Below are 18,468 nucleotides of genomic sequence, written 5' to 3' on the forward strand. Positions count from 1 at the left end.
TCAGGCAGATTCCAGTACAACTCCAAATTGTTTTCCAAATATACCAGAAAGGTCATTTCCTGTTTTTTTTTTTTTTTTTTTCTTTTTTAAAAAGTATTTGCAAAGACCATACAAAAAGAAAGCAGACCCTTTTGCAAAGGGCACAGAATGAGACTTGGTCCCATGGGAGAGGCCTCCTCAGAGGTGGGGAAAATGCTCTGGAAGGCTTTTCTGAGGGAAGAAAGGGCTGTGGAAACCTGATGGAAATACCAGGGCCTACTCAGCTGGCATTTCTCAGACTCAGAGGGAAGCAGCTTTTCCCTGTGACAGGCAGCCAAGACCAGAGGGAAGCAAGCAGGAAAGTCAGGGTCCCAAAGTAAGTACATTCCCAGAACCTGAGAAGGGGCAGGCAGCTCAATGTAACCATGTGAGGCCTGCACTAAGGGGGCGGACCGGCACCAAGCTCTATCTAGGTGCCTTAGGGGCACACCCAGAGGGGAGTCACTAGAGAGCAGTCTCCTGCCAGGGCAATGCCTGATGCCCACTCAAAGAGCAGCTTCCAGTGAGGTTTCATTTGGAGGCAGTTAGGCAGAGGCTTGACCTCTGCACCCAGAGGGCCAGAACCATGTAGCCCCAGAAGCAGGTGGTAGAGACACAGGCTTTGGGAGGCCACTCAGTGAGGAGGAAAGGACAGGCGGGGTGCTGAGTCACACAAAGTCCTCACTGACCTCCTGGTTGCTAGTCCCCATGGACTTTTCTCAGATCACCGTCTTCCAGGGGCGTCCCCTAACCTCTCGGGCCATGCCGCAACCTCTTCCACACAGGTGCCTCCTTTGTCAGGGACTTTTATGTTACAGGCCCCCCAGAACAAGAATCAGGATCTGGCTTGGTCCTCCTCTCTCTCCGTTGGGTCCCTGGAAGTTCTCGACCCTTTCCCTTAAGAGTGTGTGTTGACAGGGGCGCCTGGGTGGCTTAGTCGCTGGTTAAGTGTCCGACTTTGGCTCAGGTCATGATCTCAGAGTTTGTGAGTTCGAGCCCCGTGTCAGGCTCTGTGCTGACAGCTCAGAGCCCGGAGCCTGCTTCCAGTTCTGTGTCTCCTCCTCGCTCTCCCTCCCGCTCACACTCTGTCTCCCTCTTAAAAACAAACAAACATAAAAAAAATTTAAAAAAAAAAAAAAAAAAAAGTGTGTGTTGATGACTCCCTATATAGCCAGAGGCCACTCTCCAGAGTTCTAGAGTTGCCAGTCTGCCTACTTAGCATGTCCCTTGGACATCCCACTCCATTTCAAACCTCACATGTGAAGCCACAAGCCTGCCTCATCTAGCCTTCCCCAGCTCAGTGAAGACACCATCTGTCCACGCTGCTCAAGCTGGAGACCTGAAGGCATCCTGGATTCCTCCTCAGCCTCCACTCATGTATAATCTGTCACCAGGTCCCATCATTTCTACTTGGGAAGCTCAGCCTGGATCTGCCTTCCTCCCCTCTCCACGGTCACCACCTGGTCTCCATCTTTCCTCACCTGTACCCCTGGTGGAGCGTCCTCACTGCATCACGGCTCTGCCCTTGGCCCACGGTCTATTTTCTACACAAACAACTGGGGTGATGTTTGCAAATCAGACGTTGGGTCATTCCCCTGCTTCTTTCAACCTCTGATGCTTTTCCATTTCACATCTGGGAAAATCTAAACTCATGCCACCAGTCCCTAAAGTCCTGCGTTGATCTGGCCCTGCCCTCCCCTGTGACCTTTCTTCCCATTTCCACCGTCTTTTGACTCATTTACTCTTCAATTCCGCAAAGCAACTAAGTTCTTCCTGAATTCAGGGCCTTCATGAGACTGTTCTCTCTGCCTGGAATATTCTCTGTTATTCTGCTCTTTACAGAGCCTTGTACATGGATTCCTGGCTCTGTCTTTTCACATTTTCCTGCTCTAGGACCCTGACCAGAGGGCCCTGCAGGGCATGAGGCTTTCAGAGCCTCTGTGGCTCACCACTGCCGCATGTCGTGAAGGCACGGCTGAGCCACCGGGAGTCTTGTGTAGTGTGGTGGACACGGCAAGGGCTGGGGAGTCACCAGCTTCTGCCCCTATAGCTGGGCAACTCACCTGACCAATAGATTCCTCTTCTGGAAGATGGGGCTATAACAATTGCCTTGAAAGGTGGTTGTGAGGAATGATCAGAGCCAGCACTTACACAGTCCTTAGTGCATGCCAGGCTGTGTGCTAAGCACCTTACAGGCATTATGTCATTTAATTTTATAACAGCTCTGTGAAGTGGAAAGTGTTCTTAATCCTATTCTACAGAAGAGAGAGCTGAGATGCAGAGAGGTTAAGAAGCTTCCCCAAAGTTGTATACTCACTGAGTGTGGGGTAGAATTGAGCCTGTGCTATTAGGCTATAAAACACAGAAATTAAAGCACCTGCCTGGCATATAGTAAGCATCGGTTAAATGCTGTCCGTTCCCTTTTCTCCCATCAGTCTCCAACCTCACAGTAAGCATTCCTGAGGGAAGGGCAAGAAAGCAATGAAGTCCCACGAAAATATTCTACAGTGCTGGCTGAAACATATACCCACATGCACTTTTCCCACACTTGAGAAAAGTTCTATTTAGAATTTTCAGGGGCGCCTGGGTGGCTCAGACAGTTAAGTGTCCGACGTCAGCTCAGGTCATGATCTCATGGTTCATGAGCTCAAGCCCCACATCAGACTCTCTGCTGTCAGCACAGAGCCTGCTTTGGATACTTTGTGCCCCAGGCTCTCTACCCTTCCCGGACTTGTGCTCTGTCTCTAAAAAATAAACATTAAAAAAAAGTTTTCATTTGGAGGTAAAAATCTTCAGAATTTTTTCAGTGGTATTAGGTTGATTCTCTGAATTCTGCAGAGAGCTGGGGCTGGGGATTGAGACAGTGATATAAACTCTTCAATCCATGAACATCTGTGTTTCTGTGGAGGTCTCTGGAAAGAGGCAGAACAGTCCAGCTGGATTACCGCTTGGGGACCAGGAAGGCTGGGTCTCTCCGGGCCTCCTGCTGTTTACACACTATCTAAACTTGGTGAGGGCTTAGCTAAAATGGTTCCCAGAGACTGGCAGTCCCCGTCAGACCGTGCAGGGAGGGCAGGAAGGGAAAGTGTACACTTCCAAGCAGGCCGGCCAAAGGTCCAGAGGCTGAGCACCAGCTCTGCTGGGTACCCCTGGGCAAGGTTCTTCCCCCTCACACAGTGGGTGTCTCAAATGTGCAATGAAGGAGTAAGCTGGGATCTTTGTGGTGGTTTTGAAACACATCTGCAAATGCTTTGATGCTCCTCCCATCGAGAGGGGAGTCTAATTTGCATCCCTTGAATGATCTGGCCTTAGTGACTTACTCCTAACTAATGGGATGCAATAGAAGCGATGCTGTGGGACTCCCAAGACGAGGTTAGGAAAGGAGACACAGCCTCCAGCTAGCTCTCTCTTGGGCCACTTGTCTTTGGAGCTCTGAGCTGCATGTAGGGAATTTGAGGCTCCACACTTTGAGGCAGCCCAAACCAACCCAATGAAATGCCCACATGGAGAGATCCTGGGAGGGCATGGAGAGAGATGCAGCCAGCAGCCGCTGGCTATGGCAGCCTCTAGCTATTCCAGCACCATCTGACTGCAAGTGCATGAGATCCAAGCCACAAGAGCCCAGCCAAGCTGTCCCCACATTTCTGACCCACAGAAACCATGAGAGATGATAATAAATTATTACTGTTATTTTGAACCACTAAGTACTGGGGCTGCAGTGTTATTCAGCAGCGGACAGCCAGAGTGGTCTCTAACAGGTTACTGCCATACCAGCTCTCTGGAAGTCTATATGAAAGCACTCCCTAAATCTACTGTGGAGAATGAAAAGCGGCAAGATGTGATTTCTATACTATTAATTTATCCATCCATTCATTCAACAAAATTTTACTCATCACTCATTGTGCACCAGGCTTGGGACCAGATGCCATGGATACAAGAACAGTAAGACATCACTATGCCCTTGAGGGAAGTTCATGGTCTGGGTGGGGAGATGAACTCACGCATGGTCTAGGTGGGGTGACCAGTGTGGAGGGGCATACACCAGGGTTACCAGGATCACCAGGAGACGGTTTCAAGCCACGCCCCTTGCTTCCCACAGGGATTCTAGTAACACTAGGCAGGAGGATGTGGTGTGTGTCTCTACTACTGACGAGAGGGTGTCAGAGCCCCCACAGGTAAGGAGAGAGAAAAGAGTTTAGAGACCACTTCTGTATATAAACCTTTAAAAACTTTAAGAATCTTTAAAGAGCTTGGAAGGTAAGAGCTGTAATAAAAAGACATATAAGGCAGAGTGGGGGCTCAGGAAGCCGGTCGTTTATAGGCACTGATTTTAAGGAAGTTACTCCACCCTTCCTTCCTATTTATCACTCACTGGGCACTGAGGGTTCAGCAGCGAACAAAACAGACCCTCTGCCCTCATGACGCTGACATTCTAGTGGAGTGACTCACACTAACACGCAAACAGAATAAATGTCAGGTGGTGAAAGTACTAAGGAGAGAACTAAAGCGGGGCAAGAGGTGTGGGGTTTTCTACAGAGTGACAGGGAGCCTTGGATGCACAGACACCGGTGCACAGACCCAAAGGAAGGAAGGGAGGCAAATACCTGGGGAAGCTGTGCCAGGCAGAGGGAGGCGTTGCAAGAGGCGGGGCTTGCCTGGTGTCCAGAAAGATGACCAGGAGGCCACAGGGCTGGGGGACGGGGACTGGTGGGGAAAGAAGACCGGATGTGGCTGGTACCCTCTGGGGTCTGAGAGGACAAGGGTGCCTCTGAATTTTGCTCTGATTTTGATGTGACCCTTTCACAGGTGTTTCCAATTGGATACTCTAATGCTTCCCTTCCATGCCTATTTTCAGAGCCTTCTCCCTAGTGTGGGGTGAGTGGAGCCTCGGGGCAGTGAAGGGCACTACTCATCACACAACACTCACAGACATACTGTAGGCCCGAACGCAGTGCCAGCAAGGCCTGGGTCCTCTGGTCTTAAGCTGAAGGGGAAGCAAAGTTCTTGTTCCATTCTTCCTGCCTCTGGATAGAAGTAGAGATCAGGATCCACAAAACACAACATAGGTAAATACTAATTAAAGAGCCTCCCTTGTAACCTGGAAAGGCAACATGCTTACAACTCAGGGACTGTTCTTGAGGAGAGCACATAGATTCACCTGTGCTTTCGGCCCGTGGCAACAGTTTGCCCAAGATTCCCAGTCCCTGGGCTCAGTACTGCAGCCCTCCACTCCCTATATCCAGACACTGAGTCTTCACGGGACGGCCAGCCCCCTGAAGTGTCCTGCGTAACTCCTAGTGGCCCAGGACAGACACCCTTCAGCCAGAGCATCCCCTTCCCTGACCCAGCAGAAAAGATAAGAGCTCCCCGTTTTGCCATGCTGCGAGTGTTGATGTATTTGTTCACTATCTGCCTTCCCAATTGGCTCCACGAGGATAGGTACCCCGACTTTGTTTGCCAATGTATCCCCAGCACACAGCATTGTTCCTGACATACGGAAGAGGCTCAATAAATACAATCGTGCGAATGAATTAGTAAACAAACAAAATAAAACTTAAGAACCTCCATACTCTCAAGCCAGTGATTAAGATAACAATCTGAGCCCTGGCTCCTGACCAAAGAAATAACAGTGACAGTGATAAAATGAAAATGGCTACCATTTATGGGGTATATATACTGTGCATCAGGCATGGTGACACGTGCTTTCCATACACCGTCTTCGTTACTTCACAGTAGCCTAGTATAATTAGATCCCTGTTAGACATAATAGCACGTGCTGGAGCCTGGATTCTCACCCAGGACTGGCTGGCTCTGGGGCCTCAAAGGCAGCGCCTCTCTGGCTCAGAGAAGCAGAGGATGAGAGAGAACCTGAGGAAAAGGTGAGGTTAAAGGGGCTGAAGCGGCAGGAGTGGACTGCCAGGGAAAGGAAAGGGAGGCTCTCCTTTGTCTTCATTTACACTCATCTCTACCCAGTCGCCTGACCTGCTCCAGTTCTACTCTCGCCCTGACAATCACAGAACGTTCCCTTGTTCCTTTAGTTCTTCATTCAACACTTACTACATGCACACTCCTTCCAGCAATGGAGCCGGAAGTATCTCAGAGGCACTGCATTGTTTAACCCTCACAATGGAGACACCATGGCTCAGAGAGGTGGCACAAGTCACCCAAGGTCCTCCAACCAGGACTTGAATCTGTATTTCTTCATTCCCAATTCAGTGCCCATTCTTTTTTTTTTTAATTTTTAAATGTTTATTTATTTATTGAGAGAGAGGGAGACAGAGTGAGGGTGGGAGAGGGGCAGAGAGAAAGGGAGACACAGAATCCAAAGCAGGCTCCAGGCTCCGAGCTGTCGGCACAGAGCCTGATGCGGGGCTCGAACTCACAAACCGTGAGATCATGACCTGAGCTGAAGTTGGACGCTAAACCAACTGAGCCACCCAGGCGCCCTGGTGTACATTCTTGAGGCTGGTGCACTCTGGGGACGGCTTTGTCTTGAGGTGGACAGTACTGCATCTGTGTCGTCCCCCTCAGAGAACTGTTCTATCATCAAACCCCCTGGGCCTCAGTCTTCTCTCAACACAAATGGCTCTCTCCACCTGGTGACACAAGGCCACACACTGTAATGATGGGCACAAGGAGCTTTTGGAGAGTAGATTCACCGAGCACCTACCACCGCACCTGCTGCATAATGCCTAATAAATGGTCTCTAAAAGAGAGAAAGAAAGAATGAATGAATCCAGAGAGAGGTACAGTGGAGCTGCTACCATGAAACAGCTCAAGAGAGCATGCAGTTGGACGTCCTCAAAGGGCCTGACAGGATACTGTACGTGCTGTCTCCTGAATTTTACAGTGACAGGCACCCACATGAGCAGCCTTCACACCGACAACCACAGTAAAGCCGAGAGAGAAGCCACACCAGGGATTCAGATGACAGAAGAAAGATCCTGTGCTGGATTACCGCTGGTTCTGACGCCAGTGGAGAGATGTGGCCCCACGAAGCCAAGTTTTACAGTCACTTACCCAGAGGAGCCTATTTGACAGGTGATGTTGACAAGTGGAAATGATTCAGAAAATACTTGTCTCTTGCCTATGTCAACCCCAAATTCAGGCATATCAAAGACACACTTATAGCTTCTTAGCCAATAAAGTCATTTATAAAATATGTTAGAGTCAAATTTCCCTCAGGGAACAACTCACTCCAGATCACCAAGATTCCCGCACGGTTAATCTTGTAAGTATCAAAACCTCACCTGGAGACAGAAAGTAGATTAGTGGTTGCCTAGGACTGGGGAGGGGTGGGGAGTTGGGAAGGTGATGAGTAATGAAAATGCTCTAAAACTGATTATGGGGACAGATGCACAACTCTAAATACACTAAAGACCAATGAATTGTATACTTTAAATGGGTGAATTGTATGGTATGTGAATTATATCTCAATAAAGCTGTAAAAAAAAATCCTTTATCTGAATTATAATGGATAGAAATTCTTCTCATGTATTGCATTAATGCATTAATGTATTACCAGCCTTTTCTTTTTTGAGAGAGCGTGAGCAGGGGAGGGGCAGAGAGAAAGGGAGACACAGAATCTGAAGCAGGCTCCAGGCTCTGAGCTGTCAGCACAGAGCCTGACACGAGGCTCAAACTCACAAACCTCAAGATCATGACCTGAGCCAAAGTTGATGCTTAACCGACTGAGCCACCCAGGCGTCGCTATTACCAACCTTTTCTTAATGATTTAAGACCACAGCTGTGTATCTGGTGTAACACAGCAATGCTCTCACTATCACAATATACAGGGCAGCTTGCCCTACACTAAACACCCCCATTTACTTTAGCTTTTCTATCAATGCCCTTTACTTTTACCATGAAGCTTGGTGGTTAAGCTCATGTGCACGGGTCATGTATCATTTACTGGCTTATTGGCTCTGTGATCTCTGGTGAGTTACTAGATCTCTCTGTGCCTCCATTTCTCCATTTGTAAAACAGCAGTACCAGCCTCACTGAAGGAGTGTGTGCGTTAAAGAAAATGATGTAGATAAAGCATTTAGTGCTCTTCCTGGCAATCAGGAGCCAAACTGAATTCCAGCCCTCAGCACTATTCTCACCACTGTCAGTAGAGTTGCCTACAGAGCCCCTTCTGAGTTATGGACTCAGAAGCCAGAAACCCCATCCCCTACGAGTGTTCAGCACACCTGGTATGTTCAATGAGATGAAACCAGGGATGGGGGTGCAATTTCATGACTGGACTGTGGGACATCCCATGGGAAGGCTCTCAGCTTCAGTGACACTAAGTAATTTGTCCCAGTTCACCCTCAAACAGAAAAACCTAGAAGCCTGGTAAGGTCCCTCAAGATCCTGGCATCTGTGAGGCTGGTGCTCAGGGGGACACAGTGGCCTACAACACTTTAGGCTTTCTCTAGACAAATGGTTCTTAAAATTCAGAGATCTCAGATCACATTTGAGAACCTGAGGAAAGCTACGGACACTTGGCCCAGAAAAGTGTGTGTGTGTACACACACACACACACACACGCACACTGTACCTGTGAATACAGGGGAATTCTGAATCCCAGAAGCTAACTATAAACCCCTGGTTAAAAACCCCAGCTCTAGACTTCCTATAAACCCAGCGTCCTCAAGGTTTAGTGGCCCTGGAACAGAGAGGTCTTTTGCAGGCTTGCCCTCCTAAATGGGCCTCGGCCAGATAAACAGTCCTGGGGGCTGACCGGCTGCCGCATCTTAGTCACTGCAAACAGCTGCATCCAGGGGGTTCCCAGGGGCACTGAGTCAGAACAGGACACAAGCCCAGTAGCTTGGGAAGCTACTGCAGGGCAAGGCCCCGAAGGCTTGCTGATAAGCAGTTGGGGACTTCCAGCCCCAGGGCAGCTTCCAGACAGACTAGACTCTCACTCTGCCAACAGAGAAGAGGACTCGTAGGTGCTGGAGGCAGGGTAGGCCATGAGACAGAATTAAAAGGAGGTGGAACTCCCCCAAGCTCCTGGGACTACTAGGCCTTGGACAGAGAAATGAAGGCGGACAGAGAAATGAAGGCGGGAGATTCTGCTCTAACTGTAGGGAGGCGGAGCTGAGAGAGGGGTAGACATGTTGTAGGGAGGGGAGGGAGCTGAGCCACAGATCAAAGGCTGTTAAAAATGACTAACCCATGCCAGAACTGTTAAAGTATGAACACCGACCCAAAGTGGCCATACTTCCAAGTAGGCCATTCATGTTTCATGAACTGCAATTTTCTTCCGACTGGAAGGGGCCTGCACCCTCTCTCCTCATCAGACCACTGGGCTGTGCTGGTTTCTCCAGGCTGGGCTTTGCTTGCTTTTGCTCCTCTATCACAGTATTAAAATCCCCATAATGTGCTTTGGTCCTGATGAAATAGCTTTGCACAACAAACAAGAAAGTTGGCATCATGCCCAAATTTGCTGATAGCCCCTGTGTATAATTCCATCAGCTTAAATAGATGGCTGAAGAAACCCATTCTCTTTGAAGCCACTAGAAGTAAATTGTCTTTCTGATGCTATAAAGAAATGGTCTGTAAAATTAGAGTGTGATATTGTATAACTTCTGCAAAGGGCCAACCTTTGGCCATACCTTTCTTCATGGGACCAAAATTCCTTACTAATTTCACTTGAAACCTATTTCTTTTATTTGTTTGAACAGAAGTAAAGGTATTTAGATAAACACTTGGGATGCTGTAGTAGTGGTATGAGCAACGTGACTACCCACCTGTTTTAGTTTCTTTTTCCTACTTGCATCTCTTCGGATTTTCCACTGTTGACTAATCAGTGTGGAAATTCTAAGGGACAAGAAAAACAAGAATTAGAGCCAGACATACTCTAGGGTTGTAAACTAAAACAATCTTTTGGGAAGACAAGTTAAGCATGTCTAGTAACATATTCAATGTGCACACCCTTTGGGTCAAATATATAGGAATTTACAGCAAAGGTACGTTTCCATAAGTAAAAGGATGATCTGTAAAACATATTGTGCAATAGCAAAGGAAAGAAGAAACAAGTTAAATATTTGCTAATAGGAAAAAGAGTTAAATTATGATGTACTAATACCATACTAGATGGCTGCTACAAAGAATGAGAAAGATTTCATTGTACCAACATGGAAAAAAGGGCACGCTCTGTTGTTAAAAAGGAGTGTGACACTGTACAGGTCATAATTTTTAATATAAAGTATGAACATGATTGTTTATGCCTAGGAAAAAGTACAGCATTTGTACACATACACAGTTTTGTTTTGTTTTGTTTTGTTTTGTATCTACATAGAAAAAGGCCATCAGCAAACTGAACAGTGCTTCTCTCTCTGGGACTCAGAGACTAGGAGAAAGGAAGTGAAAGACTTCTACATTTTACATGAATGACTCCTATTTTGGTTGAAAACCTTTAAAAGGACGCACACAACTTTTGTAATCGTTATACATGCAGTCTATCTAGAATTCTAAAATATCAAGAGTGAGGACAAAAGATGTTTCCAGACAAAGACTGAGCAAGTTTGCCATTCAGACTCCAAGAACATTCTCCAACAGAAAGGAAACCAAGCACAGAAAGTAAGTGGGGTTTTAGAGCCAACAGTGAGCAAAACTAGCAAGTACAGTATATTGGTAAATTGAAAACACTGATTAAGTAGGAAGATAAACACAAATCTGACAATATTACACATTTGACAGTAAGAGTGTCAAGGATGGAAGAGATCAGAACTAAAACTTCGCATGGTCCTTATTCAGGACAAATACTGGAATTGACCCAATATATCTATGTTGCATACTGAAAAATTCTAAGGTAAAATGACAAAATATTGAAATAGAACACTTAAGTTTCACACTTAAGTTTAAGTCTAATTATCCAAAAACGTTAATCCTTCCCAAATTACTACATTGTCTTAATTAAGTTTCAATAAGAATACAAATAGTTTTTCTTTGAAAGTGAAATGGGTAAAATTAAAGTTCATATGGAATACTAAACACCCCAAAATTTAGCCAAGAAACAGAAAAGAAAATTATTTTTAAAAATATATAAATAGGGGATTTATCTTAGGAGATAATAAAAATTTACTTTATGAAGACATAAGAAAAAGACATGGTTATAAGAACAAATAGGTCTGTGAACTAACAGAGCAAGTTCAGAAAAGGATACAAGAAAGGAACTTATTTATCACAAAGATGGAATTTCAGGGCAAAACAGAAAAGATGGTTTATTTAATAAATGGTGCTGGCAGACCTAGAATAAAGCCTGATCCCTACCTCTTTGCTATGTATAAACATAATTCCAAAGGGATTAAAGGTTCAGGATTAAATAATTAAAACCCTAAAAGTATTGGAAGAACATTTAGGAAAATATTTATATAACTCTGAGGTGGGGATATTATTCTTTTTTAAAAAAAAATTTTTTTAACGTTTATTTATTTTTGAGACAGGGAGAGACAGCATGAACGGGGGAGGGTCAGAGAGAGGGAGACACAGCATCTGAAACAGGCTCCAGGCTCTGAGCAGTCAGCAGAGCCGACGCGGGGCTCGAACTCACAGACCGCGAGATCGTGACCTGAGCCGAAGTCGGACGCTTAACTGACTGAGCCACCCAGGCGCCCCGGTGGGGATATTACTCTTAAGCAAGGCAAGAAATCTAGACACAATGAAGTAACAAATAGAAAAATTTAATAAACAAATAATAGATTAGGAAAAATATTTGTAATACATTGCAAAAATTCATTTGCAAGAATACTTAACACATAAAGAGCTCCTGTAACTTGTTGAGAAAAAGGCAACTAATTCATAAGGAAAAAGGGTGAAGGAAATTCACAGAGGAAAATAAAATGGCCAATTAACATGAAACAATGTTCAATCTCACAAGTAGTAAAGAAAATACAAAGCAAGCACCTATAAAGACACCATTTTCTGCCATCAGCTTGGTCAAAGAATGAAACCATAAAGAGAGAGGAAGGGATAGAGGGAGGAGGAGGATGGAGAGTGGGAGGAAGAGACAGGATAGGAGGGAGAAAGGGAAAGAATACCTAATATTAAAGATTTAGGGAAATGAAAGTACTCGCACATTTATGGGAAGAATGCAAGTTACTAGAATTCTTTATAAAGTAGGATGGTATTCTCTATTAAAATGTCAAATACATAGACCCCTTGACCCAGCAATATTATTTTTGAAAATGCAACCTATAGAAATGAAAGCACCAGTATAGTCAGTGGTATTATAATAGTGTTGTATGGTGACAGATGGTGGCTACACTTGCGGTGAGCACAGCATACATAACCTACAGACTCGGCAAATCACTGTGTTGTACACCTGAAACTAATGTAACATTGTGTGTCAACTCGACTTCAGTTCAATAAGTAAAAGCACAAGTAAAAAAGGATGTATGTATATATTTAATGCAACAATATTTTTAGAGAAAACAAAACATAACCACTTGAATATCTATGAAAGAACAAATGGCTGAATACATTGTGGTACCTGTAGGTCTATAGTCCTAAAGCTATTTAAAACTTAAAAACAAATTTTTTTTTAGTGTTTTATTATTTATTTTTGAGACACACACACACACACACACACACACACACACACACACACACACACACAGAGTATGAGTGGGGGAGGGGCAGAGAGAGAGGGAGACAGAATCTGAAGCAGGCTCCAAGGCTCTCAGCTGTCAGCAAAGGGCCTGATCTGATGCGGGGCTTGAACTCACAAGCTGTGAGATCATGACCTGAGCCAAAGTCAGGTGCCCAACCAACTGAGCCATCCAGGTGCCCCTTAAAACTTTTAAAAAATGTTTATTTATTTTGAGAGAGAGAAAGAAAGCACGAGTGGGGAGAGGGGCAGAGAGAGAGGAAGAGAGAATCCCAAGCAGGTTCCGCGCTGTCAGTGCAAAGCCCATTGTGGGACTTGATTCCATGAACCTAAGATCATGACCTATGCTGAAACCAAGAGTTGGATGCTTAACCGATTGAGCCATCCAGGCGCCCCACCCCGAAGCTATTTAAAAGGGTGAATTAGATTTATACCTACCCAGGATGTATTATTTAGTGGGAAAAAGGAAGTGCAGAATAAAAGTATGATCCCATTTCTGACAAAACAAATAACCACACATCTACACAAACACTGCATCCACTTCAATAGGAGCTTGGAGCAAGGTATGGAAGTATATATACCAAAACTGATTTCAGGTATATCAAAAGGTATATATACCAAACTGATTTCAGAAGGAAGGAAATGGGAAGAAGGGGGAAAGGAGAGATTATAACTTTTTCTTTATAACATCTTCAAATTGTTTAGTTACAATGAACATATGCATTACTACTTGAGGGAAAATTAATGAAAATAAAAACAATAACAAAGAAGCATATGAGAGCAGAGAAAAACTCCGATAAGCTATGTTACACATTACCTGTTTATCTTTACATGGGATAGTTAACTGTATTTACTTTCTTTTTTGGTCAAAACAGAACATTTTAATGGCTGGAAGACAATTTTTTTTTTAAAAAGCTTCATGGAGGTAAAAAAGGGTACTTCATTTCCTAAACATTTATGCTTTTTATTCAAGAAGGAGAAAAATATGGGTGCCTGGGTGGCTCAGTTGGTTAAGCATCCGACTCTTGGTGTCAGCTCAGGTCATGATCTCACAGTCTGTGGGTTAGAGTCCCACATCAGGCTCTGTGCTGATGGTGCAGAGCCTGATTGGGATTCTCTGTCTCCCTCTCTCTGCCCCTCCCCCATGCATTCTTTCTCTCTCTTTCTCTCTCTCCCTCTCTCTCAAAATAAATAAATAAACTTTAAAAAAAATAGGAAGGGGAAAAAATATTACTTAGAAAAAAAGGAATTTTCCCCTTTTAAAATCCGAAAGAAAGCCTAAAGCTTTGGCTTGAAACTGCCCGGGGGCACCTGGGTGACTCAGTCGGTTGAGTGTCCAACTTCAGCTCAGGTCAGATCACTGTGTGATCTTCTCACAGTTCATGAGTTCAAGCCCCACATCCGGCTCTGCACTGACAAAGTGGAGCTTGCTTTGATCCTCTGTCTCCCTCCCTCTCTGCCCCTCCCCTGCCTGCTCTCTCTCTCCCTCAAAAATAAACATTTTTAAAAAGAAAGAAAGAAAGAAAGAAACTGCCCAGGTCAGGTGGTGTGTGGGCTGGTTCCGTGCTGCTGACTATTCCATGGCTCAGTGCCCTTGACTGCTGTCCTCCCCCTGAGCAAATTAAATCCACTCCTGGGAGTGTACTGGCTGCTGGGAACCAAAGCCCTGCAAATGCTGCATCTCTGCTCACAGGCTCTCCTGGGCTTCAAGCAGATGCTTTGGCTTCTGTATCAAATGGGTTCTGGAATCCAGAGAAACAAAATGGCTTGTTCTGCAAACCATTTTAATGGAAGGAGAAAGGAGAGGAAATGGTTTATCCCAGTGAATGAAATAAAAGAGAACGCTCCTGAAGGACAGCTACTATACTGGATCTGCTATTTCAGAGTTAGGTGCAAGGTACACTCTGGCCTTCCCCAGTGAAATGCTTTGCTTTTAACTTGTGTTCTTTTATTTCATTGAAATAATAATGACACCTCACATTTCTATAGCACTTCATATTTTACAAAGCACTTTAAGATGCCTTATCTTAATTTCATCTTCATAATGACCCAGGTATCAGATCAGTATCATTTTTACTTACAGGTGAATATGACCCAGAGATGTTAAGAATCTTTTTTTTTTTTTTTAATTTATTTATTTTGAGAGGAAGAGAAAGCATGAGCAGGGGGAGAGGGCAGAGAGAGAGAGAGAGAGAGAGAGAGAGAGAGAGAGAGCGAATCCCAAGAAGGCTCCACACTGTCAGTATAGAGCCCATCATGGGGCTCGATCCCACAAACTGTGATACCATGACCTGAGCTGAAACCAAGAGTCAGACGCTTAACCAACCGAGCCACCCAGGTGTCCCAAGCCAAGTTAAGAATCTTTGTAAATCACATGGCAGGTTGGTAACAAAGCTGCAATACAAATTCAGGTCTCCAAACCCCAAGTCCAGTAGGACTCCAGTAGGGAGCTCAGGTATGAAATCACAAGGAGAAAGGCAGGCAAGCCAATGAATAAAGGAAGGCTCTTGGGAATAACAGCTCTCCTTGCCTTTTAGGAAAAGAATTATAGTCCAGGAGTAATATTCTATGCCATCTCAGAGAGAAACGTTCTCATGTACTGGAATACAGCTGCTGACTATGAGAAGGAAATCCCATGCTCCTGTGTCTGCCTACCCACATCCTACCCAACCTTCAATGCTGCTAGGCCTCTAAAAGCCCAGGGCACAGGAGATGTATCTCTTTCATCTCTATGCCCTCAGGGCCCAGCCCTGAGTCTGGCACAGACTAAAAGCCTCTAAGTTTCTACCTCTAGTGGTTTCAAATCCATCTACTACCTCTTCTGTCTCCCCACTCTTACCTTCTTGTCCTACCCAACGCCAATCCTCTTTCTCCACGACTACTGCGACTGCCCCTCAATCCATTCTCCACACAGCAAACACCACCCACAAAGGCTTACATCATCAGGCCCCTGCCTAACTCTCTGAACCCTAACCTCTGCCCCCTTCTCAGTTCTCTTCCCCTCTATGCTTCAGCCATACTGGCTTCCCTTCAGTCTCTCCAACATCCCACATGCTCTCCTGCCTCGGGCCCTTGCACACATGTACCTTTCCCTATCTGGATTCTTTCCCACAACACCCTTCCTCCCCACCTCCTGCCTTAGCTCTTGGCCTAACGGACACCTCATCTCAGCACTGGCTCTTCAAGCAAACCTGCCCTGACTGCACCCCTGTTTATTCATTTCATAACACCACTACACGTCCTTGTAAGCTTCATGTGAAGAAGGACCATGCCTGTTCCATGAAACACTGTCCACCTATCACCTTGCCCAGTGCCTGGAAGATAACTAGGTGCTCAATAAATACTAACTAGCTGAACACAGGAAAAGAGTATTGAAGTGAACTGAAGGCTCGACTCAAATGCCACTGTCCCTCCTCTTTCTCAGGCTTTCCATGGCACTGTCCCTCTCTGGGGGTACACAATGACCTGTTAGAGTTATTGGAGTCTTTTTTTTCCTATCAGACTGCAAGCTTCTTAGAGGTCTCATTTACCTTGGCATTCCCCATAGCGCCTCGCATAACGCCTGACACACAGAGGGTTCTGAACAGGGGACGAATTCTTGCACACGCACGGGAAAGTACAAGGGAAGGCTGCAGTCTCCAACCACAGACAATGGTTTCTCCTACCCAGGGGAACGCAGCACATGGCATGAACACCTTTGAGATATGCAAACAGAGACTTTGCCCAGAAAATGACAAGTGAAACCTGAAAAGCAGTGGTAGTGTGTGGGTGAGCGGATGGGGGGGTGAGGACAGGACAAGCGCGTACTGTTAAAGGGGAGTTTCTTACACTGGCAGAAACTTTCTAGTGCCAAACTGGAATGTGGATAAGAGACCTAACAAAGCTCATACCTTTTGACCTGGCCAAGCCTTATTAAAAAATCAAAGATGTGAAACCACTGGGTGAGGATTTAAGTGTTTTTCTGTACTGTCTAGCTTTCCTTCCATGAATATGTTCTAATTTCATAATCTGAAAAAGGAAATGCTCTACAATAAATGTTATAAAAACAAACCAGCAAGATCCAGTGGTGATCTTAGACTGCAAAATCACCTGTCCTTATGTCTCCTTAAACTTGGGAATGAAGATTTAGGATCCTCCAAGGCGGGGACCCCTGCAGTTTGTGAGGAAGAGTTCCTGTCTTTCATCTGAAGCCTTGGACAGGAAGGTTCCAGGAGTGAAAGCTTCAGCAGCACGCAGCTCTCATTTCTCCCTAAAGCTGGCAAAGCTCTGGGGGTAATCAACCAGCTGGAGATCAGGACCCCTATCTGCCAGATGCTGGTCCACTCCAACTGTTCATCTGTCTGTCTTCCGTGACGCTCTGAGAACTTCACAAGCCACAGGCTATCTCTCCTCCAGGCCCTGTTCCTCCACCCTCATGCTTGGTCCTAGGTCTGCCCTCAGTGTAATTTACTGAATGGCAGAGACCACACCTATAAAGTACTAAACATAATGACTGACCTAAGTCCCTGGGACATAATAAGAACGCATCAGCTAACAATACCTTCATTTCTTTAGTGACCTGAAGGTCCATTATTCATTTCAGAAAAGCCAAGTTGAAGAGTAGTAATTTCTTGGAAGATTTAAAGTTAGGAAACACTGGCTTCCTCTAATAAGACAGATGCATTTTAATTTGCAATTTAGAATCACTCAGCATCAGAGCTGACGGCAGCTTCCAAAGGAACCACTCTTTGAAGAAGCAGTGCACAAAGTTTTCATAAAGCATTTCTGAAAGATTTCCAGGAGGTAGTGAGCTCAGCCTTGGGCCATGATTAATGACTTGTTTCCAAGAACTTTAGATTTTCCACGTCTGTCTCCACTTAGGAATCACTTCTGGCCCCTTGTGAAAACACTCAGCAGAGTTAATTGGGTGAACTCAGCTTCTTGTCACACTCAGAAAGTAACACCTGCCACCAGCTTCTTCCTTAAGTGGCTGGGCCAGCATCCTCTGGTCCCAGGAGAACAGCACCTGACTGGGTGATAGGAAACAGTGCTAAGGCTTTGTTGAAAGAGCCAGGATGGGCTTCAACACTGATAAGTTCAGAGATGACCTCACATCCCTCAAACAAATGCCATCCGATGACTCAGGGGGCCAGGGCCTGTGTACCTTGGCTAACATTGTTTCTGGAAACCATAAAGTAGCTAATCCCAAGCATTTTTGTGCCAACTAAGTAGGCTATGAGCTTTATCCTGTTTCATCCCCATGGTATCCCTGGAGGTAGGTATAACTGTGATCCCCCTCACTTCACAGAAGAGAAGCAGGCTCTATGAGGTCATCTAAGATGTCTCCACTAGGAGGTGGGGAGTACCTGCTCCCCTCCCCAACTTCTCACTGAACCCTAGATAGTCTGAAGTGACAAGGACTGCAGATACCAACCAGCCCAGAGGTCGAAAATACAAATGCCCACAGGGGACAAGGGGCAGGCAGGAGACTAGAGATGGTGACAGGCAAGCAAATAACACAGATGGTAAGCAACTGGGGAGCACACCTGCTAAAGGCATTAAAATTCAAACAAAAATAAAAACCTAAACCAGGTACTTTCCTTCCAGAAATATCACCTCCTCACCACCATCTTAGGAGGAAGGACCAGTTTTTAAATCAGCCAAAGTCTGGAGATCTTGGGCAGCTGGGTAGAGGCAGAGGCCCACTGCCCACGGCCATGGTGGTTCCATGGCAGCAACAGTGCACTTTCAAGGGTTGAGCTGCTGGAGGAGACTGAAGCTCTCAGATACTCCAAGGGGCTTTGAGAACTCTCCTGGTAACCATGGTCTTAATTCAAGCGACTGTTTGTTTTTGAGAGAGAGAGAGCACGTGA

The 18,468-nt window shown here is 45.5% G+C and overlaps 1 protein-coding gene across 5 annotated transcripts in view; it reads right to left on the reverse strand.

Annotated features, from left to right (window-relative positions):
* The window catches only part of PKIG (cAMP-dependent protein kinase inhibitor gamma), a 99,224-nt gene that overhangs the window by 11,844 nt on the left and 68,912 nt on the right, over positions 1-18,468 (reverse strand). For 4 of the 5 annotated variants that reach the window (XM_045444491.1, XM_045444490.1, XM_045444493.1 and 1 more), the window contains one exon: positions 9,756-9,825. The gene's annotated coding sequence lies outside the window, so the exon portion shown is untranslated. Of the gene's footprint in view, positions 1-9,755; positions 9,826-17,156; positions 17,220-18,468 lie in introns of those variants that run through there. The other variant, XM_045444492.1, reaches the window with a different exon arrangement.

This window comes from Leopardus geoffroyi, chromosome A3 (genome assembly GCF_018350155.1).
Source record: "Leopardus geoffroyi isolate Oge1 chromosome A3, O.geoffroyi_Oge1_pat1.0, whole genome shotgun sequence".
Classification (NCBI taxonomy): Eukaryota; Metazoa; Chordata; class Mammalia; order Carnivora; family Felidae; genus Leopardus; species Leopardus geoffroyi.